We start from the raw sequence: 27841 nt of genomic DNA, 5'->3' as shown, positions 1-27841 counted from the left end.
GATTATTCTTGTTATGCTGTAAATGATAAGAATAAGCATGTTATATAATCTCATTGAACAAAAAAATCAAACAAAGAAGAAATGATTCAAGCAAAGAAGCTAATTTATTCAGGAAAATGTCTGTTTCTTTGAGCTGTTTATGGTGTGAGGCTGTTTTCTTTCTTTGCTCGTTCCTCTGTGTTTTATGGTGTAATCAACATTATTGATTATGTCTCCCAGGCAGCCTGTAGTAGCCGTGCTGTGAATGAACCACACTACAGTAAATCCAGGTACTGGTGCTCTTGGGTCTTCGATGGACCATTCGTTGATTCTGAAACTGAAAACATATGGATGTGGTTGCTTTAACCAAAGTGACACTGTCAGCTATAAATGACCTGCTGACATTTTAAAACACAGTTTGACTAATAAACAGTCCATGAAGTGTTTATTATGTATGCAATCATTAATTAATAAATGCAAGACCATGACTACGTGTGGATTCATTTATGAATTAATGTATGACGCTCATGTGGCTATGAAGTTGTGTTGACTTCATGGTTCGGTAGCAAAACTGCATGCAATTTAATGAACACCTTAATTAATGCCTTAATTATTGATCCTGAAGGTTTCATTTGTTGATTAATATTAACGTCTATATCCACCTCAATTCCATCTTTTCCTTCTACTGCTACGATTATGTTTAAGTAAATATAATTTAAGGAAAAGTTCAACATTTTGTGAAATACACTTGTTCGTTTGTTTCCTGTACCTAGAGAGAAACCATAAAAGGCACATCATAAAACACATCATACTATAGTATATTATATATACTACAGTATATTATACTGTATAATAGGGAATAAAAACTTTATAGTGAAGTAATGAAAAAAAACGTCATACTATAGTATTGTGTAAAAGCGTTAAAACCTTCATAGAATATTGATGCATAAAAATGTCAAGAAACGTCATACTATGGTAAGGCATAAAAACGTTAAAGATGTCATAGTATAATAAGGCGTAAAAATGTTAAAAATGTCATAGTGTAGTGAGGCATAAAAAGTCATAAAAACGACATAGTATGGTAAGGCAAAAAAATTCATAAAAACGTCATGGTATAGTAAGAAATTAAAAGCCATAGTAAAGTAAGGTATAAAAAGTCATAAAAAAGACATAGTATAGTAAGGCTTAAACAGTCATAGTATAGTAAGGCATAAAAACGTCACAAAAACGTCGTAGTATAGGAAGGCATAAAAAGTCATAGTATAGTAAGGCATAAAAACGTCACAAAAACGTCGTAGAATAGGAAGGCATAAAAAGTCATAAAATTGTCATAGTATAGGAAGGCAGAAAAAGTCATAGTATAGTAAGGCAGAAAAAGTCATAAAAACGTCATAGCATAGAATGCCATAAAAATTCATACTATAGTAAGGTATAAAAAGTCATAAAAATGACATAGTATAGTAAAGCAAAAAAAGTCATAAAAACGTCATATTATAATAAGAAATAAAACGCCATAGTAAGGTAAGGCATAAAAAGTCATAAAAACGTCACAGTTTAGTAAGGCATAAAAAGTCATAAAAACGTCATAGTATAGAAAGGCATAGAAAGTCATAGTATAGTAAGGCATAAAAAGTCATAAAATCATCATAATATAGTAAGAAATAAAAAGCCATAGTAAAAAAAGGCATAAAGACATCACAAAAACGTCATAGAATAGAAAGGCATAAAAAGTCATAGTATAGTAAGGCATAAAAACTCATAAAATTGTCATGGTATAGTAAGGTATAAAAAGTCATAAAAACAACATAGTATAGTAAGACTTAAAAAGTCACAAAAACGACATAGTATAGTAAGGTATAAAAAGTCATAAAAACGACATAGTATAGTAAGGCTTAAAAAGTCACAAAAACGACATAATATAGTAAGGCATGAAAAGTCATAAAAACGACATAGTATAGTAAGGCTTAAAAAGTCATAGTATAGTAAGGCATAAAAACGTCACAAAAACGTCGTAGTATAGGAAGGCATAAAAAGTCATAAAATTGTCATAGTATAGTAAGGCAGAAAAAGTCATAGTATAGTAAGGCAGAAAAAGACATAGAAACGTCATAGCATAGAATGGCATAAAAATTCATACTATAGTAAAGCAAAAAAAGTCATAAAAACGTCATATTATAATAAGAAATAAAACGCCATAGTAAGGTAAGGCATAAAAAGTCATAAAAACATCACAGTTTAGTAAGGCATAAAAAGTCATAAAAACGTCATAGTATAGAAAGGCATAAAAAGTCATAAAAACATCACAGTTTAGTAAGGCATAAAAAGTCATAAAAACGTCATAGTATAGAAAGGCATAAAAAGTCATAGTATAGTAAGGCATAAAAAGTCATAAAATCATCATAATATAGTAAGAAATAAAAAGCCATAGTAAAAAAAGGCATAAAGACGTCACAAAAACGTCATAGAATAGAAAGGCATAAAGAGTCATAGTATAGTAAGGCATAAAAACTCATAAAATTGTCATGGTATAGTAAGGTATAAAAAGTCACAAAAACGACATAGTATAGTAAGGTATAAAAAGTCATAAAAACAACATAGTATAATAAGGCCTAAAAAGTGATAGTATAGTAAGGCTTAAAAAGTCATAGTATAGTAAGGCATAAAAAGTCATAAAAACGTCATAGTGTAGTGAGGCAAACAAATTCATAAAAACGTCATGGTATAGTAAGAAATTAAAAGCCATAGTAAAGTAAGGCATAAAAAGTCATAAAAACAACATAGTATAGTAAGGCTTAAAAAGTCATAGTATAATAAGGCATAAAAACGTCACAAAAACGTCGTAGTATAGGAAGGCCTAAAAGGTGATAGTATAGTAAGGCTTAAAAAGTCATAGTATACTAAGGCATAAAAAGTCATAAAAACGACATAGTATAGAATGGCATAAAAATTCATAGTATAGTAAGGTATAAAAAGTCATAGTATAGTAAGGCATAAGAGGTCATAAAAACGACATAGTATAGTAAGGCATAAAAAGTCAAAGTATAGTAAGGTATGAAAACTCATAAAAACGTCATAGTATAGTAAGGCATAAAGAGTCATAAAAACAACATAGTATAGTAAGGCATAAAAAGTCGTAAAAACGACATAATATAGTAAGGCATAAAAAGTCATAAAATCATCATAGTATAGTAAGGCATAAAAACGTCACAAAAACATCATAGTATAGTAAGGCATAAAAAGTCGTAAAAACGACATAGTATAGTAAGGCATAAAAAGTCATAAAATCATCATAGTATAGTAAGAAATAAAAACCCATAGTAAAGTAAGGCATAAAAACGTCACAAAAATGTCATAGTATAGAAAGGCATAAAAAGTCATAGTATAGTAAGGCATGAAAAGTCATAAAATCGTCATAGTATAATAAGGCTTAATAATTCATAGTATAGTAAGGTATAAAAAGTCATAAAAACGTCATACTATAGTAAGGCATAAAAAGTCGTCATATAGTAAAGCATAAAAAGTCATAAAAACGACATAGTATAGTAAGGCTTAAAAAGTCATAGTATAGTAAGGCATAAAAAGTCGTAAAAACGACTTAGTATAATAAGGCCTAAAAAGTCATAGTATAGTAAGGCTTAAAAACGCACCGTATAGTAAGGCATAAAAAGTCATAAAAAGGACATAGTATAGTAAGGCTTAAAAAGTCATAGTATAGTAAGGCATAAAAAGTCATCGTATAGTAAGGCATAAAAAGTCGTAAAAACGACATAGTATAGTAAGGCAAAAAAAGTCATAAAAACGTCATATTATAATAAGAAATAAAAAGTCATAAAAACGTCATTGTATAGTAAGGCATAAAAACTCATAAAAAAACGAAATAGTATAGTAAGGCTTGAAAAGTCATAATGTAGTAAGGCATAAATCCGTCACAAAAACGTCATAGTATAGTAAGGCATAAAAAGTCATAGTATAGTAAGGCATAAAAACGTCACAAAAACATCATAGTATAGTAAGGTATAAAAAGTCATAGTATAGTAAGGCATAAAAAGTCGTAAAAACGACATAGTATAGTAAGGCAAAAAAAGTCATAAAAATGTCATATTATAATAAGAAATAAAAAGTCATAGTAATATAAGGCATTAAAAGTCGTAAAAACGACAGAGTATAGTAAGGAATAAAAAGTCATAAAATCATCATAGTATAGTAAGAAATAAAAAGCCATAGTAAAGTAAGGCATAAAAACGTCACAAAAACGTCATAGTATAGAAAGGCATAAAAAGTCATAGTATAGTAAGGCATGAAAAGTCATAAAAACGACATAGTATAATAAGGCTTAAAAAGTCATAGTATAGTAAGGCATAAAAAGTTATAAAATCGACATAGTATAATAAGGCTTAAAAAGTCATAGTATAGTAAGGCATAAAAAGTAATACTGTAGTAAGGCATAAAAAGTCATAAAAACGTCATTGTATAGTAAGGCACAAAAAGTCATAGTGTAGTAAGGCATAAAAAGTCATACTATAGTAAGGCATAAAAAGTCATAAAAACATCATAGTATAGTAAGGCATAAAAAGTCATAAAAACGACATAGTATAGTAAAGTATGAAAAGTCATAAAAATGTCATAGTATAGTAAGGTATAAAAAGTCAAAAAAAGGACATAGTATAGTAAAGTATCAAAAGTCATAAAAACTACATAGTATAGTAAGGCATAAAAAGTCATAGTATAGTGAGGCATAAAAAGTCATAAAAACTCATAGTATAGTAAGGCACAAAAAGTCATGAAAACAAAATAGTATAGCAAGTGTAGAGGATTTTATATTAATCTGTTTTCATACTTTCAATAAAATAATGTGTGCATTGCTGATATAACCATAATATGCTTATAACTAAGTGACTTTTTATAAAACTTGCCGTGCAACGTTACAGAAGAACAGACTGAACTTATGATATTGTTTGAAGGCCACCTGGGGAAAAACAACTCCTTATATGGTAGACATCCCGGAACAGAAGTAAGACATAGAAACGAGGAATAGAGTAGGGTATTGTCTTTCTTTGTGTGAATCTCTCACAGATCCACCGCTACGAGGGCTGTCCCGCGTAGGGGAGTCAGATAAGTGAAACAAAACAGAGAACACGTGGAGGAGCAAAACAAGAAGACAGCGACATGGACCGATAAGAAGAGACTCAATCCACATTGTATCACTTTTTTTTTTTATGTGAGAATATGAAAGACTGGGTCAGGAAGAGGTAGTGTGTCGGACTTCGTGAACTGGCACAACTGCATGTTGTTATCAGGGAGGGGTAGTTTGGCCCAGAGCTCTGTAACGATCTCCTTTTTTAATGCTATTTTGCTGTAAGCTTTAATAAATACTGGGATTTCAACTTTGAATGAGTGTCCTGTTTCCTTCATCAAACCAACACGCGAGTTCAGGTGACGAACTCAACACCAGGCATAAAATGTCATAGTATAGTAAGGCATAAAAAGTCGTAAATACGACATAGTATAGTAAGGCATAAAAAGTCATAGTATAGTAAGGCATAAAAAGTCATAAAAACGTCATAGTATAGTAAGGCATAAAAAGTCATAAAAAACGACATAGTATAGTAAGGCATAAAAAGTCATAAAAAAGTCATAGTATAGTAAGGCATAAAAAGACATAGTATAGTAAGGCATAAAAAGTCGTAAAAACGACATAGTATAGTAAGGCATAAAAAGTCATAAAATCGTCATAGTATAATAAGGCTTTATAATTCATAGTATAGTAAAGCATAAAAAGTCATAAAATCAACATAGTATAGTAAGGTATAAAAAGTCATAAAAACGACATAGTATAGTAAGGCATAAAAAGTCAAAGTATAGTAAGGCATGAAAAGTCATAGAAACGACATAGTACATTAAGGCTTAAAAAGTCAAACTATAGTAAGGCATAAAAAGTCATAAAAACGACATAGTATAGAATGGCATAAAAATTCATAGTATAGTAAGGCACAAAAAGTCATGAAAACAAAATAGTATAGCAAGTGTAGAGGATTTTATATTAATCTGTTTTCATACTTTCAATAAAATAATGTGTGCATTGCTGATATAACCATAATATGCTTATAACTAAGTGACTTTTTATAAAACTTGCCGTGCAACGTTACAGAAGAACAGACTGAACTTATGATATTGTTTGAAGGCCACCTGGGGAAAAACAACTCCTTATATGGTAGACATCCCGGAACAGAAGTAAGACATAGAAACGAGGAATAGAGTAGGGTATTGTCTTTCTTTGTGTGAATCTCTCACAGATCCACCGCTACGAGGGCTGTCCCGCGTAGGGGAGTCAGATAAGTGAAACAAAACAGAGAACACGTGGAGGAGCAAAACAAGAAGACAGCGACATGGACCGATAAGAAGAGACTCAATCCACATTGTATCACTTTTTTTTTTTATGTGAGAATATGAAAGACTGGGTCAGGAAGAGGTAGTGTGTCGGACTTCGTGAACTGGCACAACTGCATGTTGTTATCAGGGAGGGGTAGTTTGGCCCAGAGCTCTGTAACGATCTCCTTTTTTAATGCTATTTTGCTGTAAGCTTTAATAAATACTGGGATTTCAACTTTGAATGAGTGTCCTGTTTCCTTCATCAAACCAACACGCGAGTTCAGGTGACGAACTCAACACCAGGCATAAAATGTCATAGTATAGTAAGGCATAAAAAGTCGTAAATACGACATAGTATAGTAAGGCAAAAAAAGTCATAAAAACGTCATATTATAATAAGAAATAAAAAGTCATAGTAATAAAAGGCATAAAAAGTCATAAAAACGACATAGTATAGTAAGGCTTAAAAAGTCATAGTATAGTAAGGCATAAAAACGTCACAAAAACGTCATAGTATAGAAAGGCATAAAAAGTCATAGTATAGTAAGGCATAAAAAGTCATAAAATCAACATAGTATAGTAAGGCATAAAAAGTCATATTATAGTAAGGCATAAAAAGTCGTAAAAACGAGATAGTATAGTAAGGCAAAAAAAGTCATAAAAACGTCATATTATAATAAGAAATAAAAAGTCATAAAAACGTCAGAGTATAGTAAGGCATAAAAAGTCATAAAAACGAAATAGTATAGTAAGGCTTAAAAAGTCATAATGTAGTAAGGCATAAATCCGTCACAAAAACGTCATAGTATAGTAAGGCATAAAAAGTCATAGTATAGTAAGGCATAAAAAGTCGTAAAAACGACATAGTATAGTAAGGCATAAAAAGTCATAGTATAGTAAGGCATAAAAAGTCATAGTATAGTAAGGCATAAAAAGTCATAGTATAGTAAGGCATAAAAAGTCATAGTATAGTAAGGCATAAAAACGTCACAAAAACGTCATAGTATAGTAAGGCATAAAAAGTCATAAAATCGTCATAGTATAATAAGGCTTTATAATTCATAGTATAGTAAAGCATAAAAAGTCATAAAAACGACATAGTATAGTAAGGCTTAAAAAGTCATAGTACAGTAAGGCATAAAAAGTCATAAAAACGACTTAGTATAATAAGGCCTAAAAAGTCATAGTATAGTAAGGCTTAAAAACTCATAGCATAGTAAGGCATAAAAAGTCATAAAAACGACATAGTATAGTAAGGCATAAAAAGTCAAAGTAATGCTTTTATTGCTATTTTGCTGTAAGCTTTAATAAATACTGGGATTTCAACTTTGAATGAGTGTCCTGTTTCCTTCATCAAACCAACACGCGAGTTCAGGTGACGAACTCAACACCAGGCATAAAATGTCATAGTATAGTAAGGCATAAAAAGTCGTAAATACGACATAGTATAGTAAGGCAAAAAAAGTCATAAAAACGTCATATTATAATAAGAAATAAAAAGTCATAGTAATATAAGGCATAAAAAGTCATAAAAACGTCAGAGTATAGGAAGGAATAAAAAGTCATAAAAACGACATAGTATAGTAAGGCTTAAAAAGTCATAGTATAGTAAGGCATAAAAACGTCACAAAAACGTCATAGTATAGAAAGGCATAAAAAGTCATAGTATAGTAAGGCATAAAAAGTCATAAAATCAACATAGTATAGTAAGGCATAAAAAGTCATAGTATAGTAAGGCATAAAAAGTAGTAAAAATGACATAGTATAGTAAGGCAAAAAAAGTCATAAAAACGTCATATTATAATAAGAAATAAAAAGTCATAAAAACGTCAGAGTATAGTAAGGCATAAAAAGTCATAAAAACGAAATAGTATAGTAAGGCTTAAAAAGTCATAATGTAGTAAGGCATAAATCCGTCACAAAAACGTCATAGTATAGTAAGGCATAAAAAGTCATAATATAGTAAGGCATAAAAAGTCATAATATAGTAAGGCATAAAAAGTCATAGTATAGTAAGGCATAAAAAGTCATAGTATAGTAAGGCATAAAAATGTCACAAAAACGTCATAGTATAGTAAGGCATAAAAAGTCATAAAATCGTCATAGTATAATAAGGCTTTATAATTCATAGTATAGTAAAGCATAAAAAGTCATAAAAACGACATAGTATAGTAAGGCTTAAAAAGTCATAGTACAGTAAGGCATAAAAAGTCATAAAAACGACTTAGTATAATAAGGCCTAAAAAGTCATAGTATAGTAAGGCTTAAAAACTCATAGCATAGTAAGGCATAAAAAGTCATAAAAACGACATAGTATAGTAAGGCATAAAAAGTCAAAGTATAGTAAGGCATGAAAAGTCATAGAAACGACATAGTAGATTAAGGCTTAAAAAGTCAAACTATAGTAAGGCATAAAAAGTCATAAAAACGACATAGTATAGAATGGCATAAAAATTCATAGTATAGTAAGGTATAAAAAGTCATATTGTAGTAAGGCATGAAAAGTCATAAAAACACATGGTATAGTAAGGCTTAAAAAGTCATAGTATAGTAAGGCATAAAAAGTCATAATGTAGTAAGGCATAAAAACGTCATAGTATAGTAAGGCATAAAAAGTCATAGTATAGTAAGGCATAAAAAGTCGTAAAAACGACATATTATAATAATAAATAAATAGTCATAGTAAAGTAAGGCATAAAAAGTCACAAAAACGTCATAGTATAGAAAGGCATAACAAGTCATAGTATAGTAAGGCATAAAAAGTCATAAAATCGTTATAGTATAATAAGGCTTAATAATTCATAGTATAGTAAGGTATAAAAAGTCATACTATAGTAAAGCACAAAAAGTCATAGTAATATAAGGCATAAAAAGTCATAAAAACGTCAGAGTATAGGAAGGAATAAAAAGTCATAAAAACGACATAGTATAGTAAGGCTTAAAAAGTCATAGTATAGTAAGGCATAAAAACGTCACAAAAACGTCATAGTATAGAAAGGCATAAAAAGTCATAGTATAGTAAGGCATAAAAAGTCATAAAATCAACATAGTATAGTAAGGCATAAAAAGTCATAGTATAGTAAGGCATAAAAAGTAGTAAAAACGACATAGTATAGTAAGGCAAAAAAAGTCATAAAAACGTCATATTATAATAAGAAATAAAAAGTCATAAAAACGTCAGAGTATAGTAAGGCATAAAAAGTCATAAAAACGAAATAGTATAGTAAGGCTTAAAAAGTCATAATGTAGTAAGGCATAAATCCGTCACAAAAACGTCATAGTATAGTAAGGCATAAAAAGTCATAGTATAGTAAGGCATAAAAAGTCGTAAAAACGACATAGTATAGTAAGGCATAAAAAGTCATAGTATAGTAAGGCATAAAAAGTCATAGTATAGTAAGGCATAAAAATGTCACAAAAACGTCATAGTATAGTAAGGCATAAAAAGTCATAAAATCGTCATAGTATAATAAGGCTTTATAATTCATAGTATAGTAAAGCATAAAAAGTCATAAAAACGACATAGTATAGTAAGGCTTAAAAAGTCATAGTACAGTAAGGCATAAAAAGTCATAAAAACGACTTAGTATAATAAGGCCTAAAAAGTCATAGTATAGTAAGGCTTAAAAACTCATAGCATAGTAAGGCATAAAAAGTCATAAAAACGACATAGTATAGTAAGGCATAAAAAGTCAAAGTATAGTAAGGCATGAAAAGTCATAGAAACGACATAGTAGATTAAGGCTTAAAAAGTCATAAAAACGACATAGTATAGAATGGCATAAAAATTCATAGTATAGTAAGGTATAAAAAGTCATATTGTAGTAAGGCATGAAAAGTCATAAAAACACATGGTATAGTAAGGCTTAAAAAGTCATAGTATAGTAAGGCATAAAAAGTCATAATGTAGTAAGGCATAAAAACGTCATAGTATAGTAAGGCATAAAAAGTCATAGTATAGTAAGGCATAAAAAGTCGTAAAAACGACATAGTATAGTAAGGCATAAAAAGTCGTAAAAACGACATATTATAATAATAAATAAATAGTCATAGTAAAGTAAGGCATAAAAAGTCACAAAAACGTCATAGTATAGAAAGGCATAACAAGTCATAGTATAGTAAGGCATAAAAAGTCATAAAATCGTTATAGTATAATAAGGCTTAATAATTCATAGTATAGTAAGGTATAAAAAGTCATACTATAGTAAAGCACAAAAAGTCATAGTATAGTAAGGCATAAAACGTCATAAAAACGTTATAGTATAGTAAAGCATAAAAAGTCATAAAAACGACATAGTATAGTAAGGCTTAAAAGGTCATAGTACAGTAAGGCATAAAAAGTCATAAAAACGACATAGTATAGTAAGGCATAAAAAGTCAAAGTATAGTAAGGCATAAAAAGTCATAAAAACGACATAGTTTTGAATGGCATAAAAATTCATAGTATAGTAAGGTATAAAAAGTCATATTATAGTAAGGCATGAAAAGTCATAAAAACAACATAGTATAGTAAGGCATAAAAAGTCATAAAAACGACATAGTATAAAAAGGCTTAAAAAGTCATAGTATAGTAAGGCATAAAAAGTCATAAAAACGTTATAGTATAGTAAAGCATAAAAAGTCATAGAAACGACATATTATCGTGAGGCTTAAAAAGTCATAGTATAGTAAGGCATAAAAAGTCATAAAGACAACATAGTATAGAATGGCATAAAAATTAATAGTATAGTAAGGCATAAAAAGTCACAAAATCGACATAGTATAATAAGGCTTAAAAAGTCATAGTATAGTAAGGCATAAAAAGTCATAAAATCGACATAGTATAATAAGGCTTAAAAAGTCATAGTATAGTAAGGCATAAAAAGTCATAAAATCGACATAGTATAATAAGGCTTAAAAGGTCATAGTATAGTAAGGCATAAAAAGTAATACTGTAGTAAGGCATAAAAAGTCATAAAAACGTCATTGTATAGTAAGGCACAAAAAGTCATAGTGTAGTAAGGCATAAAAAGTCATACTATAGTAAGGCATAAAAAGTCATAAAAACGACATAGTATAGTAAGGTATGAAAAGCCATAAAAATGTCATAGTATAGTAAGGTATAAAAAGTCAAAAAAAGGACATAGTATAGTAAAGTATCAAAAGTCATAAAAACTACATCGTATAGTAAGGCATAAAAAGTCATAGTATAGTGAGGCATAAAAAGTCATAAAAACTCATAGTATAGTAAGGCACAAAAAGTCATGAAAACAAAATAGTATAGCAAGTGTAGAGGATTTTATATTAATCTGTTTTCATACTTTCAATAAAATAATGTGTGCATTGCTGATATAACCATAATATGCTTATAACTAAGTGACTTTTTATAAAACTTGCCGTGCAACGTTACAGAAGAACAGACTGAACTTATGATATTGTTTGAAGGCCACCTGGGGAAAAACAACTCCTTATATGGTAGACATCCCGGAACAGAAGTAAGACATAGAAACGAGGAATAGAGTAGGGTATTGTCTCTCTTTGTGTGAATCTCTCACAGATCCACCACTACGAGGGCTGTCCCGCGTAGGGGAGTCAGATAAGTGAAACAAAACAGAGAACACGTGGAGGAGCAAAACAAGAAGACAGCGACATGGACCGATAAGAAGAGACTCAATCCACATTGTATCACTTTTTTTTTTTATGTGAGAATATGAAAGACTGGGTCAGGAAGAGGTAGTGTGTCGGACTTCGTGAACTGGCACAACTGCATGTTGTTATCAGGGAGGGGTAGTTTGGCCCAGAGCTCTGTAACGATCTCCTTTTTTAATGCTATTTTGCTGTAAGCTTTAATAAATACTGGGATTTCAACTTTGAATGAGTGTCCTGTTTCCTTCATCAAACCAACACGCGAGTTCAGGTGACGAACTCAACACCAGGCATAAAATGTCATAGTATAGTAATGCATAAGAAGTCATAAAAACGACATATTATAGTAAGGCATAAAAAGTCAGAGTATATTAAGACATAAGAAATCATAAAAACGTCATAGTATAGTAGGGCATAAAGAGTCATGAAAACAACATAGTATAGTAAGGTATAAAAAGTCACAAAATCAACATAGTATAGTAAGGCTTAAAAAGTCATAGTATAGTAAGGCATGAAAAGTCATAAAAACGTCACAGTATAGTAAGGCATAAAAAGTCATAAAAACGTCATAGTATAGTAAGGCATAAAAAGTCATAGTATAGTAAGGCATAAAAAGTCATAAAAACGTCATAGTATAGAAAGGCATAAAAAGTCATAGTATAGTAAGGCATAAGAAGTCATAAAATCATCATAATATAGTAAGAAATAAAAAGCCATAGTAAAAAAAAGGCATAAAAAGTCATAAAAAACGTATAGTATAGTAAAGCATAAAAAGTCAAAAAAACGTCATAGTATAGAAAGGCATAAAAAGTCATAAAATCGTCATAGTATAGTATGGCATAAAAAGTCATAAAATCGTCATGGTATAGTAAGGTATAAAAAGTTATAAAAACGTCATAGTGTAGTGAGGCATAAAAAGTCATAAAAAAGACATAGTATAGTAAGGCATAAAAAGTCATAGTATAGTAAGGCATAAAAAGTCATAAAAACGACATAGTATGGTAAGGCAAAAAAATTCATAAAAACGTCATAGTATAGTAAGAAATTAAAAGTCATAGTAAAGTAAGGCATAAAAAGTCATAAAATCGACATAGTATAATAAGGCAAAAAAAGTCATAGTGTAGTAAGGCATAAATCCGTCACAAAAACGTCATAGTATAGTAAGGCAATAAAAAGTCATATTATAGTAAGGCATAAAAAGTCACAAAAACGCCATAGTATAGTAAGCATAAAAAGTCATAGTATAGTAAGGACTAAAAAAAGTCATAAAAACTACATAGTATAATAAGGCAAAAAAAGTCATAAAAACGTATTATTATAATAAGAAATAAAAAGCAATAGTAAAGTAAGGCATAAAAAGTCATAAAAACGACATAGTATAGTAAGGCACAAAAGTCATAGTATAGTAAGGCATAAAACGTCATAAAAACGTTATAGTATAGTAAGGCATAAAAAGTCATAAAAACGACATAGTATAGTAAGGCATAAAAAGTCAAAGTATAGTAAGGCATAAAAAGTCATAAAAACGTCATAGTATAGTAAGGCATAAAAAGTCATAAAAACGACATAGTATAGTAAGGCTTAAAAAGTCATAGTATAGTAAGGCATAAAAAGTCATAAAAACGTCATAGTATAGAAAGGCATAAAAAGTCATAGTATAGTAAGGCATAAGAAGTCATAAAATCATCATAATATAGTAAGAAATAAAAAGCCATAGTAAAAAAAAGGCATAAAAAGTCATAAAAACGTTATAGTATAGTAAAGCATAAAAAGTCAAAAAAACGTCATAGTATAGAAAGGCATAAAAAGTCATAAAATCGTCATAGTATAGTATGGCATAAAAAGTCATAAAATCGTCATGGTATAGTAAGGTATAAAAAGTTATAAAAACGTCATAGTGTAGTGAGGCATAAAAAGTCATAAAAACGACATAGTATAATAAGGCCTAAAAAGTGATAGTATAGTAAGGCTTAAAAAGTCATAAAAACGACATAGTATGGTAAGGCAAAAAAATTCATAAAAACGTCATGGTATAGTAAGAAATTAAAAGTCATAGTAAAGTAAGGCATAAAAAGTCATAAAAATGACATAGTTTAGTAAGGCATAAAAAGTCATAATGTAGTAAGGCATAAATCCGTCACAAAAACGTCATAGTATAGTAAGGCATAAAAAGTCATATTATAGTAAGGCATAAAAACGTCACAAAAACGCCATAGTATAGTAAGGCATAAAAAGTCATAGTATAGTAAGGCATAAAAAGTCGAAAAAACTACATAGTATAATAAGGCAAAAAAAGTCATAAAAACGTATTATTATAATAAGAAATAAAAAGCAATAGTAAAGTAAGGCATAAAAAGTCATAAAAACGACATAGTATAGTAAGGCACAAAAGTCATAGTATAGTAAGGCATAAAACGTCATAAAAACGTTATAGTATAGTAAGGCATAAAAAGTCATAAAAACGACATAGTATAGTAAGGCATAAAAAGTCAAAGTATAGTAAGGCATAAAAAGTCATAAAAACGTCATAGTATAGTAAGGCATAAAAAGCCATAAAAACGACATAGTATAGTAAGGCTTAAAAAGTCATAGTATAGTAAGGACTAAAAAAAGTCATAAAAACGACATAGTAAAGAATGGCATAAAAATTCATAGTATAGTAAGGCACAAAAAGTCATAATGTAGTAAAGCATAAAAAGTCGTAAAAACAACATAGTATAGTAAGGCATAAAAAGTCAAAGTATAGTAAGGCATGAAAAGTCATAAAAACGTCATAGTATAGTAAGGCATAAAAAGTCATAAAAACGACATAGTATAGAAAGGCTTAAAAAGTCATAGTATAGTAAGGCATAAAAAGTCATAAAAACATTATAGTATAGTAAAGCATAAAAAGTCATAGAAATAACATAGTATCGTAAGGCTTAAAAAGTCAAAGTATAGTAAGGCATAAAAAGTCATAAAAACGTCATAGTATAGTAAGGCATAAAAAGCCATAAAAACGACATAGTATAGTAAGGCTTAAAAAGTCATAGTATAGTAAGGACTAAAAAAAGTCATAAAAACGACATAGTAAAGAATGGCATAAAAATTCATAGTATAGTAAGGCACAAAAAGTCATAATGTAGTAAAGCATAAAAAGTCGTAAAAACAACATAGTATAGTATGGCATAAAAAGTCATAAAAACGACATAGTGTACTAAGGCTTAAAAAGTCATAGTATAGTAAGGCATAAAAAGTCATAGTATAGTAAGGCATAAAAAGTCATAAAAACGACATAGTATAATAAGGCTTAAAAAGTCATAGTATAGTAAGGCATAAAAAGTCATAAAAACGTCACAGTATAGTAAGGCACAATAAGTCATAAAAACGAAATAGTATAGTAAGGCTGAAAAAGTCAGGGTATAGTAAGGCATAAAAAGTCATAAAAACGACATGGTATAGTGAGGCATAAAAAGTGATAGTATAGTAAGGCATAAAAACGTCACAAAAACGTCATAGTATAGTAAGGCATAAAAAGTCATAAAAACGACACTATAGTAAGGCATAAAAATTCATAAAAAAGTCATAGTATAGTAAGGCATAAAAAGTCATAAAAAACACATAGTATAGTAAGGCATAAAAATTCATAGTATAGTAAGGTAGAAGAAGTCATAGTATAGTAAGGCATCAAAAGTCATAAAATCTACATAGTATAGTAAGGCATAAAAATTCATAAAAACGTCATAGTATAGTTAGGCATAAAAAGTCATAGTATAGTAAGGCATAAAAAGTCACAAAAACGTCATAGTATAGTGAGGCATAAAATGACATAGTATAGTAAGGCATAAAAAGTCACAAAAACGTCATGGTATAGTGAGGCATAAAAAGTCACAAAAACGTCATAGTATAGTGAGGCATAAAATGACATAGTATAGTAAGGCATAAAAAGTCACACTATAGTAAGGTAGAAGAAGTCATAGTATAGTAAGGCATCAAAAGTCATAAAATCTACATAGTATAGTAAGGCATAAAAATTCATAAAAACGTCATAGTATAGTTAGGCATAAAAAGTCATAGTATAGTAAGGCATAAAAAGTCATAGTATAGTAAGGCATAAAAACGTCATAAAAATGACATAGTATAGTAAGGCATAAAAAGTCACAAAAACGTCATAGTATAGTGAGGCATAAAATGACATAGTATAGTAAGGCATAAAAAGTCACAAAAACGTCATGGTATAGTGAGGCATAAAAAGTCATAAAAATGACATAGTATAGTGAGGCATAAAAAGTCACAAAAACGACATAGTATAGTATAGTAAGGCTTAAAAAGTCATAGTATAGTAAGGCATAAAAACGTCATAAAAACGTTATAGTATAGTAAGGCATAAAAAGTCATAGTATAGTAAGGCATAAAAAGTCATAGTATAGTAAGGCATAAAAAGTCATAAAAAAGACATAGTATAGTTAGGCATAAAAAGTCATAGTATAGTAAGGCATAAAAAGGCATAGTATAGTAAGGTATAAAAAGTCATAGTATAGTAAGGCATAAAAAGTCATAGTATAGTAAGGCATAAAAACGTCATAAAAATGACATAGTATAGTAAGGCATAAAAAGTCATAAAAACGTCATAGTATAGTGAGGCATAAAAAGTCATAAAAATGACATAGTATAGTAAGGCATAAAAAGTCATAAAAACGTCATAGTATAGTGAGGCATAAAAAGTCACAAAAACGACATAGTATAGTAAGGCTTAAAAAGTCATAGTATAATAAGGCATAAAAACGTCACAAAAACGTCATAGTATAGTGAGGCAAAAAAAGTCATAAAAACGTCATATTATAATAAGAAATAAAAAGTCATAGTAAAGTAAGGCATAAAAAGTCATAAAAACGTCAGAGTATAGTAAGGCATGAAAAGTCATAAAAACGACATAGTGTAGTAAGGCTTAAAAAGTCATAGTATAGTAAGGCATAAAAAGTCATAGTATAGTAAGGCATAAAAAGTCATAAAAACGACATAGTATAATAAGGCTTAAAAAGTCATAGTATAGTAAGGCATAAAAAGTCATAAAAACGTCACAGTATAGTAAGGCACAATAAGTCATAAAAACGAAATAGTATAGTAAGGCTGAAAAAGTCAGGGTATAGTAAGGCATAAAAAGTCATAAAAACGACATGGTATAGTGAGGCATAAAAAGTCATAGTATAGTAAGGCATAAAAACGTCACAAAAACGTCATAGTATAGTAAGGCATAAAAAGTCATAAAAACGACATACTATAGTAAGGCATAAAAATTCATAAAAAAGTCATAGTATAGTAAGGCATAAAAAGTCATAAAAAACACATAGTATAGTAAGGCATAAAAATTCATAGTATAGTAAGGCATAAAAAAGGCATAGTATAGTAAGTCATAAAAAAGTCATAGTAAAGTAAGGCATCAAAAGTCATAAAATCTACATAGTATAGTAAGGCATAAAAATTCATAAAAACGTCATAGTATAGTTAGGCATAAAAAGTCATAGTATAGTAAGGCATAAAAAGTCACAAAAACGTCATAGTATAGTGAGGCATAAAATGACATAGTATAGTAAGGCATAAAAAGTCACAAAAACGTCATGGTATAGTGAGGCATAAAAAGTCACAAAAACGTCATAGTATAGTGAGGCATAAAATGACATAGTATAGTAAGGCATAAAAAGTCACACTATAGTAAGGTAGAAGAAGTCATAGTATAGTATAGTAAGGCATCAAAAGTCATAAAATCTACATAGTATAGTAAGGCATAAAAATTCATAAAAACGTCATAGTATAGTTAGGCATAAAAAGTCATAGTATAGTAAGGCATAAAAAGTCATAGTATAGTAAGGCATAAAAACGTCATAAAAATGACATAGTATAGTAAGGCATAAAAAGTCACAAAAACGTCATAGTATAGTGAGGCATAAAATGACATAGTATAGTAAGGCATAAAAAGTCACAAAAACGTCATGGTATAGTGAGGCATAAAAAGTCATAAAAATGACATAGTATAGTGAGGCATAAAAAGTCACAAAAACGACATAGTATAGTAAGGCTTAAAAAGTCATAGTATAGTAAGGCATAAAAACGTCCCAAAAACGTCATAGTATAGTAAGGCATAAAAAGTCATAGTATAGTAAGGTATAAAAAGTCATAGTATAGTAAGGCATAAAAAGTCATAAAAAAGACATAGTATAGTAAGGCATAAAAAGTCATAGTATAGTAAGGCATAAAAAGTCATAAAAAAGACATAGTATAGTAAGGCATAAAAAGTCATAGTATAGTAAGGTATAAAAAGTCATAGTATAGTAAGGCATAAAAAGTCATAAAAAAGACATAGTATAGTAAGGCATAAAAAGTCATAGTATAGTAAGGTATAAAAAGTCATAGTATAGTAAGGCATAAAAAGTCATAAAAACGACATAGTATAGTGAGGCATAAAAAGTCATAAAAATGACATAGTATAGTAAGTCATAAAAAGTCATAAAACGTCATAGTATAGTGAGGCATAAAAAGTCATAAAAACGACATAGTATAGTAATGCTTAAAAAGTTATAGTATAGTAAGGCATAAAAAGACATAAAAACGACATAGTACAGTAAGGCATAAAAAGTCATTGTATACTGAGGCCTAAAAAGTCATAAAAACAACATAGTATAGTAAGGCATAAAAAGTCATAGTATAGTAAGGCACAAAAAGTCATAAAAACGAAATAGTATCGTAAGGCATAAAAAGTCATAAAAACGACATGGTATAGTAAGGCATAAAAAGTCATAGTACAGTAAGGCATAAAAAGGCATAGTATAGTAAGGTATAAAAAGTCATAGTATAGTAAGGCATAAAAAGTCATAGTATAGTAAGGCATAAAAACGTCATAAAAATGACATAGTATAGTAAGGCATAAAAAGTCATAAAAACGTCATAGTATAGTGAGGCATAAAAAGTCATAAAAATGACATAGTATAGTAAGGCATAAAAAGTCATAAAAACGTCATAGTATAGTGAGGCATAAAAAGTCACAAAAACGACATAGTATAGTAAGGCTTAAAAAGTCATAGTATAATAAGGCATAAAAACGTCACAAAAACGTCATAGTACAGTAAGGCATAAAAAGTCATAGTAGAATAAGGCTTAGAAAGTCATAGTATAGTAAGGCATAAAAAGTCATAAAAACGACAATATAGTAAGGCACAAAAAGTCATAAAAACGAAATAGTATACTAAGGCTTAAAAAGTCATAGTATAGTAAGGCATAAAAAGTCATAGTATAGTTAGACATAAAAAGTCATAAAAAAGACATAGTATAACAAGTCTTAAAAACGACGCAGTATAATAAGGCATAAAAAGTCATAAAAAAGAAATAGTATATTAAGGCTTAAAAAGTCATAGTATAGTAAGGCATAAAAAGTCATAGTATAGTAAGGCATAAAAAGTCATAGTAGAGTAAGGCATAAAAAGTCATAAAAACGTCATAATATAGTAAGGCATAAAAACGTCAAAAAAACGTCATAGTATAGTAAGGCATAAAAAGTCATAGTATAGTAAGGTTTAAAAAGTCATAGTATAGTAAGGCATAAAAAGTCATAAAAACGTCATAATATAGTAAGGCATAAAAACGTCAAAAAAAAGTCATAGTATAGTAAGGTATAAAAAGTCATAGTATAGTAAGGCATAAAAAGTCATAAAAACGTCATAGTATAGTGAGGCATAAAAAGTCATAAAAACGACATAGTATAGTAATGCTTAAAAAGTCATAGTATAGTAAGGCACAAAAAGTCATAAAAACTAAATAGTATAGTAAGGCTTAAAAAGTCATAGTAGAGTAAGGCATAAAAAGTTCTAAAAACGTCATAGTATAGTAAGGCATAAAAAGTCATAGTCGAGTAAGGCTTAGAAAGTTATAGTATAGTAAGGCATAAAAAGACATAAAAACGACATAGTACAGTAAGGCATAAAAAGTCATTGTATAGTGAGGCCTAAAAAGTCATAAAAACAACATAGTATAGTAAGGCATAAAAAGTCATAGTATAGTAAGGCACAAAAAGTCATAAAAACGAAATAGTATCGTAAGGCATAAAAAGTCATAAAAACGACATGGTATAGTAAGGCATAAAAAGTCATAGTACAGTAAGGCATAAAAAGGCATAGTATAGTAAGGTATAAAAAGTCATAGTATAGTAAGGCATAAAAAGTCATAGTATAGTAAGGCATAAAAACGTCATAAAAATGACATAGTATAGTAAGGCATAAAAAGTCATAAAAACGTCATAGTATAGTGAGGCATAAAAAGTCATAAAAATGACATAGTATAGTAAGGCATAAAAAGTCATAAAAACGTCATAGTATAGTGAGGCATAAAAAGTCACAAAAACGACATAGTATAGTAAGGCTTAAAAAGTCATAGTATAATAAGGCATAAAAACGTCACAAAAACGTCATAGTACAGTAAGGCATAAAAAGTCATAGTAGAATAAGGCTTAGAAAGTCATAGTATAGTAAGGCATAAAAATGACATAGTATAGTAAGGCACAAAAAGTCATAAAAACGAAATAGTATACTAAGGCTTAAAAAGTCATAGTATAGTAAGGCATAAAAAGTCATAGTATAGTTAGACATAAAAAGTCATAAAAAAGACATAGTATAACAAGTCTTAAAAACGACGCAGTATAATAAGGCATAAAAAGTCATAAAAAAGAAATAGTATATTAAGGCTTAAAAAGTCATAGTATAGTAAGGCATAAAAAGTCATAAAAACGTCATGGTATAGTAAGGCATAAAAAGTCATAGTATAGTAAGGCATAAAAAGTCATAGTAGAGTAAGGCATAAAAAGTCATAGTATAGTAAGGCATAAAAAGTCATAGTAGAGTAAGGCATAAAAAGTCATAAAAACGTCAAAAAAAAGTCATAGTATAGTAAGGCATAAAAAGTCATAGTATAGTAAGGTATAAAAAGTCATAGTATATTAAGGCATAAAAAGTCATAAAAACGTCATAATATAGTAAGGCATAAAAACGTCAAAAAAAAGTCATAGTATAGTAAGGTATAAAAAGTCATAGTATAGTAAGGTATAAAAAGTCATAGTATAGTAAGGCATAAAAAGTCATAAAAACGTCATAGTATAGTGAGGCATAAAAAGTCATAAAAACGACATAGTATAGTAATGCTTAAAAAGTCATAGTATAGTAAGGCACAAAAAGTCATAAAAACTAAATAGTATAGTAAGGCTTAAAAAGTCATAGTAGAGTAAGGCATAAAAAGTTCTAAAAACGTCATAGTATAGTAAGGCATAAAAAGTCATAGTCGAGTAAGGCTTAGAAAGTCATAGTATAGTAAGGCATAAAAAGTAATAAAAACGACAGTATAGTAAGGCATAAAAAGTCATAAAAACGTCATAATATAGTAAGTCATAAAAACATCAAAAAAACGTCATAGTATAATAAGGCATAAAAAGTCATAGTACAGTAAGGCATAAAAAGTCATGCTATAGCAAGTTATAAGAAGTCATCGTATAGTAAGGCATGAAAAGTCATAAAAACAACATAGTATAGTAAGGCATAAAAAGTCATAGTACAGTAAGGCATAAAAAGTCATAGTATAGTAAGACATAAAATGTCATAAAAACGACATAGTATAATAAGTCTTAAAAACGACACAGTATAATAAGGCATAAAAGGCATAAAAACGACATTGTATAGTAGGATATAAAAATGACAGTGTAGTAAGGCATAAAAACATAGTATACTAAGTCATAAAAAAAAGTCATGGTGTAGTAACGCGAAAAAAAAGTCAAAGTATAGTAAGGTGTAAAAACGTTAAAAGCATCATACTACAGTGAAGCATGAAAACATAATAGTATAGTAAGGCGTAAATATTATAGTTAGGCACAAAAACGCCAAAAAGTCGTAGTATAATAAGGCATAAAAACGCGTTAAAATCGTCACCGTATAGTAAGGCATAAAAACGTCATAAAATAGTAAGTAATAAAATAGTCATAAAAAGTCATGGTATAAGAAGGTTTAAAATGTCATAAATAAACGTCACAGTATAGTAAGGCATAAAAAGTCTTGGTATAATAAGGTATAAAACGTCATAAATAAACATCATTGTATAAACATGAAATATTGGTCAGGACATGTCCTTACCGTCAATATGCAAAGCCCTACCTACAAAATTGAATTTCTTTTTCTTCTGCTCATAGTATTTGATGAGAGGATAATATATTCCAGTATCTTAGTTTTGTGTGTACTCCAGCTAAGGAGGTATGAGCAGCGCTAGTAAAGTATTTTTGACATTATCACATCTCAGGATATAAACTGATTCCTGGAAACAGTAAAAAAGAAAGTCAGTGTTAATGTCAGCAAAGTGGCTGTAAATAGTTTTGCCCAACATCAATCACCTTAATGCTGGCAGTGTGAAATATTTAGACCAGTTGTCAGCAAACTATACAACTGACACCCTGACAGATGCAACGCTAGTCTTAAAAAACTAAATCCGTGTTGTCATGTTCTTTTCCAGTCCAGAAATCCATGTGAGAGTGTGAGGGAAAGTTTACTCCCTTCTACTCACATGAACACAGCAGTTGCATCAGGCAGCCCTGCGGCACTTGATCTCACAGAGGTGTGTGCTTCTCACATCACTGCATTTAGACAGATAAATGACCAAGACTATGGAAGTAGGGGTACAGGGGTTTAGACAGCCACCCCCACCCCCCAATTAATAGCTTCCCTCTACTGCACAAATGTCATGGAGAACTGGTGCTCAAATTTGTCTGACTTTCATTTCTGTGTTTCACATTTCCTTATCACATAGAGAATATATGCTTTCATGCCGTACTATGACATTCGGGGGTGGGGTCAACTTTTTGTCCCTAGTGAAAGGGAACCCAGTACAGTGCTTCAGTGAACTGAAGTGTTACAATCCTTACAGTATCTTGCTTGATTAACTAAAATTATCAAATAATATACAATATTTCCCTCTGAAATGTAGGAGTGGAAGTATAAAGAAACATACTTGAGAAATACTCAAGTACCGGTACATGTGCAGTATTTAGAGTATATGTACTTAATTACCTTCCATTACTGCTAATACAATGATACACACTGGAAATGAAATACACTGGAAATGTAAGGGCATGCTATCAACTAGCTAACATCAGTTAGCTAAACCTTTACTTAAGGCTCAAGTCAGAAACTAGCTAACATTAGTTAGCCAAACCGTAATTTATAGCTAAAGTTAGAAACTAGCTAACATTAGCATTCATCTGTAGATACTTGACACAGGTAAGAAAGTAAAGTGTATTAAACAAGCTCGATAGTTAGCTACTGCTTCTACCAACAGCATCTATCTGATGCATGGGAGTAGGGACTTGAGAAATATATTGTAATTACAATTAAACTGTTGTCTTTACCTTTATTGGCCGGTCCAAGTCTTAATCAGGGGGGATCATACCCTCCAACCCCCCAACCCCCGTAATTTGAACCCTGCTTTAGGGGTCTAAAATCATATTACAAGATTTCTCCTGGCATGAATATGGGAAATATATTGTAATATTTACAATCACAGTATTTGGAACCCTGCTTTCAAAGCCTTGTGATGTGATTGTCAGAAATGATAAGCCCTTCTCCTCATGTAGACCTCATGCATTGCATGTAAGAACTTTTCATATGCATGCATGTGCACAACGGCTTGCTTAGCTAGCAAGTGGGGTCAAATTAGGCGAGTGGATGGTTCAAGGCAACATCACAAAAGCAAATACTAGATTTCTTTTCAAAACCTTCCTCTGAGCCAGCTAAACGCCTGAGAGGTAGAGAGAGAGAGACAACAACTGAAACGTTGACACCTGCACCTCCCTCGTGCCCCAGGAATCTTATGCAGCTGAAAAGGAGCTCCAGCGTCTTCCAGGCAGTCCTCTGTTCATTTGCAATACCTTCAGATGGCAGCATATAAATAGGGGTTGTTTTGTGTGCAGCCAGTCTTTGAGTCACATCTAAATGAGTGCAAGACCTCTCATGATCCCTAATTTTCTCTGTTGCTTTTCCTTTTCAAGGAGAGAATCTCGGTTTCTCAGACCGACTTGCTCATGATAGCTGACCTACCCACACCGCACACAATGCTGTCACTGTCTGCAATGTATTCTAGCCACTGCCGCTCTTTGAACCAGGCGGCCTTGCAGGAGTGAGTGAAGCTCTCCCCGGTGAATTTTCAGACAGGGAATGCATAACGGTGGTCTGAGCGACGCTGCACCTGGCTTTTGATTAGCCTCAGGAAGTGGGGAAGGAAGATAGTAGGCCTACTACTGGGTGGGGCAGGCTGCTGTTGCTATTGGCCTACTGGCACAGATCTGGGAGGTGCAAGTGTCAACTTCTCATCTGTCATTGCTCTCTCTCTCTCTCTCTCTCTCTCAGGTGTTTAGCTGACTCAGAAGGGAAATTTGAAATAGAAATCTAATGTTTACTTTTGTGATGTTGGCTTGAACTGTCCACTAACCTAATTTGACCCCATCTGCTAGCTAATCGAGTCAACTTGCACACAAATGCCCATCAAAACCTAAAAAATGCAATACATGAAGTCTACATTAGGAGACAGGCTTATCATTTCTGACAGTCACATCATTAGGATAAGAAAGCATATATTCTCTATGTTGGGAAGTTGTCGGTCATACCCCCGCAGCCCTGCTTCCAACATTTATGAAAAGTCCATACACTAGCTGAGCTAACTGCAGGTACCTAGTTTTCTATTTTAGCATATTTTCTTTCTGCCTCATATTCATAATTTATTGTCGAGACATATGCCTATTTGAATAGCCTTCATTCAGAAGTGGTCTCTCGTTCATGTAGGCTACAAATATTTTGACATTCCAGGGCCTATGATTAGCTTAATGACTTTCGATGATGCTTTGTAAACATCTAAATATTACTTCCTAGTTTCCTTAATAGCTGTAGACATTTCAAATGATTTGAGAAGTGTATTTACAGCAGCCCCCTGCCCAGAAAATAGTTGCAACATCTCTATAAATGACCTGATTTGAATACTAGTAGAGTATATGACCAGACTTTTACTATGTGGGTCTCAGCATATGACTGATTCATCTGCACACAGTTCAGCGAAAGGGCCACACACTACAAATGTTGATGGAAATTCTCCTGCTTTTTAAAATTTGAAAGCGCTGATGTCAACACTTGCAATGTCAGATCCTCCGTGTGAAGAGTTGTTTACACCGCAAATCATGGAAACAGTGATTCAAGCATCTGATATTAGTACCAAGCTTTATGAATCTGCTTCACTGAATCTCAATCATTTGCGAGTGTATTAATACCTTCCTTTTGCTCTTTCTGCAACAGTATCCTAGCAACCTGTAGTTCTTTGACTGTCCTTATTCAAGGTCATTATAATTAAGACGGTGGTGTTGTGTCCTACTGCTTTTTGAATTATAACATCTTTCACATGAGCAGAGCCATGAACAGCTGACAGGAAGTGCTTAATGAAGTGACATCTGTAGCTAAAATGTAACAAAATGTGCTGACTTTCCTCTAAATGATCATCTGAACTTAACAGTGCTTGAATGAATTCAATGTGTTAGCATGAGTCCAAAGATGCTGTTACAATGCTGCTGTTCTCTGGGAAAGATAATGTTCAACAGTGGCGGTTATGGTGTCGAGGTCAAATAATGTTAATCTGCCAAAATATTACTGAAAATATTTTTGTAACAAATTATCATAACTTAAAAACAAAATAAATGATAAATGCCAATTATATACAATCATAAATACCAAAATAATGTAACTAGAAAGAGTCTGACACTCTTATATACACTCTTATATACACAAATAACACAGACAATCAAATTACTACACTTCACAAATCCTTCATCCCACAAATATATTAACAAGTGAACCTACTTTTTGAAGCCTGACCTTTCTTGCTTTCATCATCAAGTAGTACCAAAATTATATACAATCATAAATACCAAAATAAAGTAACACACATAGCTAACATAACTTTCTCTGCCTGTAAATATAGATATATAGATACCAATATAAACAAGGAGCACACAGGTGGTGGGGTGCAGACTAGTTTATTATTCTTAACGGTATTATGAATGAATTGTTGTTTATTTGAAAGTTATTCCCGCTGAGACTGATTTTACTTATAGAATTAGTGCTCCCCCAGCCCCCTCCCCATCTGCCACCACCTGTGAGCGTGAGAGGACAAACTAGAAACTGGGCCCGCTCTGCTACGGTAAAATGACGTCATTGACCTGATTAGTTATAGTTGGTCCTCAGGACTCACCTGGACGTTTCTTGTTCTGTTCCCTCCTCGTCGGTCCTCGGTGGAAATCGTGGAAATTCGGAAGTTCGCACGGAGAAATCTAAGAAACCGGAGGAGTTTCGTGAAGCAGCGTTTGATGTTTTTAATGTTTCAGCTCAGTTTTTGTTGTTTTTCACACACACACACACACACACACACACACACACACACACACACACACACACACACACACACAGACACCAGCGTGATTTACCTCAGTTCGGTCGCCTCCTGGTTGAAGGTCGCTGTCCTTCCATTTTGCTCCAGCTTTCTCGACTCTCAGACGCTGAACCTGATCACCTGCAGCAGGTGTGGATCAGCTGACAGAGGAGGACACCTGGGGCCTCATGTACCAAAGCCTTGCACATAATTCACACTGAAACGTAGCGTGTGCACCAAAAAGATTCACATGTATAAAACCGTGCGCGCGCAGGATTCTACGTACATTTCTTCATATACAACGTGACTGCGCAAATTATAAAAGTGCATACGAAATAATGGCAGCTTTTTAAACTCTCTTTTGGGGCCTAGTCAGATCTATGTATCTGATTAGAAGCCCTCTCCTCCCCCACCTCTGATTAAATTTTAATAAGCCCTTTTCAGGATAACCATGCTTTCCATGTTTTTAGCATTAGCCTTCTCATTGCTCATTGCTCACTACCCACGTGTGTTTCACATGCTCTCCATCTCACTGGTAAATGATTCAGAACTACATGATCAAAGTCATTTTGAAGATCTAGTCTGTGGTTCAGGTTTGCATGGCAGACGGCACACTCTCATGCTCCTGGCACGCTCTCCCATTCTCACAATATAGCCACGCACGCTGCCAGCTGAAACCTAATTTGTGGATTAACCTTGGATTTACATCTTGGAATATGGCACCTTCCGAGGAGCAATACCGGCTCGCATTTGAAGAAATCATTAACAATTAACAGCAGAGTAAGGGATGACTCAAAATGGTTGCAGAGCAGCACGGAAGCAGCAACGCTAGCTGAAATAGTAATGTGTTTTCCTGTGTAGCTGTCAGTTCTCTTATCTCATACCCTTTGAGTGGCGAAGACTTGACGTGGGATTCCAACAATGCGGATAATGTTCAGTTGCTGCTCTCAGAAACGGTTAATGGGAAAATCCACCCTAACACAGATCTCAAATGTTATTCCACATTTGCATCTAGTTTTTTTTTTTTGAGAAACTTTCTTACTGCAGCCGAAGAATAAGGATTTGTGTGTCATGACAGGATGTGCATTATGTACATGAAGTAGCTCTGCTGTGTGGACGGAGGCTGCACTGTTCTGTACGAGATAATTTACAGTATCTCCTTTGAGGAGAAGGAAGCAAAACTGGATGTGCAAAGTGTAAATCAACTGACATATCTTTTTAATTATTTGAAATATCCCGTAGCAGCTTGAAATCTCCAGGTTAAAAGGTTAGGGGGTCATAAATCAGATATACACTTTATATTTAGTCTGGTCTCCGAGGCAGTGCTCACCTCACGCTCCCAATCTGCTCATGTTTTATACATGTCACCCTTCACACTGTGTCTTCATCTCGCATGTTCCCC

At 31.6% G+C, this 27841-nt stretch overlaps 1 long non-coding RNA gene across 1 annotated transcript; it reads right to left on the bottom strand.

Moving 5' to 3' along the window:
* Window positions 1-80: 80 nt before the first annotated feature.
* LOC130170479 (uncharacterized) lies at window positions 81-27233 on the bottom strand. Its single transcript, XR_008828002.1, has 3 exons — window positions 26495-27233; window positions 26263-26341; window positions 81-316 (listed from the first exon to the last, which is right to left on the bottom strand). It is a non-coding gene; the product is annotated as an uncharacterized LOC130170479 (long non-coding RNA).
* Between the last annotated feature and the right edge of the window lie 608 nt (window positions 27234-27841).

This window comes from Seriola aureovittata, chromosome 6 (genome assembly GCF_021018895.1).
Source record: "Seriola aureovittata isolate HTS-2021-v1 ecotype China chromosome 6, ASM2101889v1, whole genome shotgun sequence".
Classification (NCBI taxonomy): domain Eukaryota; kingdom Metazoa; phylum Chordata; class Actinopteri; order Carangiformes; family Carangidae; genus Seriola; species Seriola aureovittata.
Note: the sequence above shows the minus strand (reverse complement) of the source record. Positions and strands in the feature narration are given on the sequence as shown.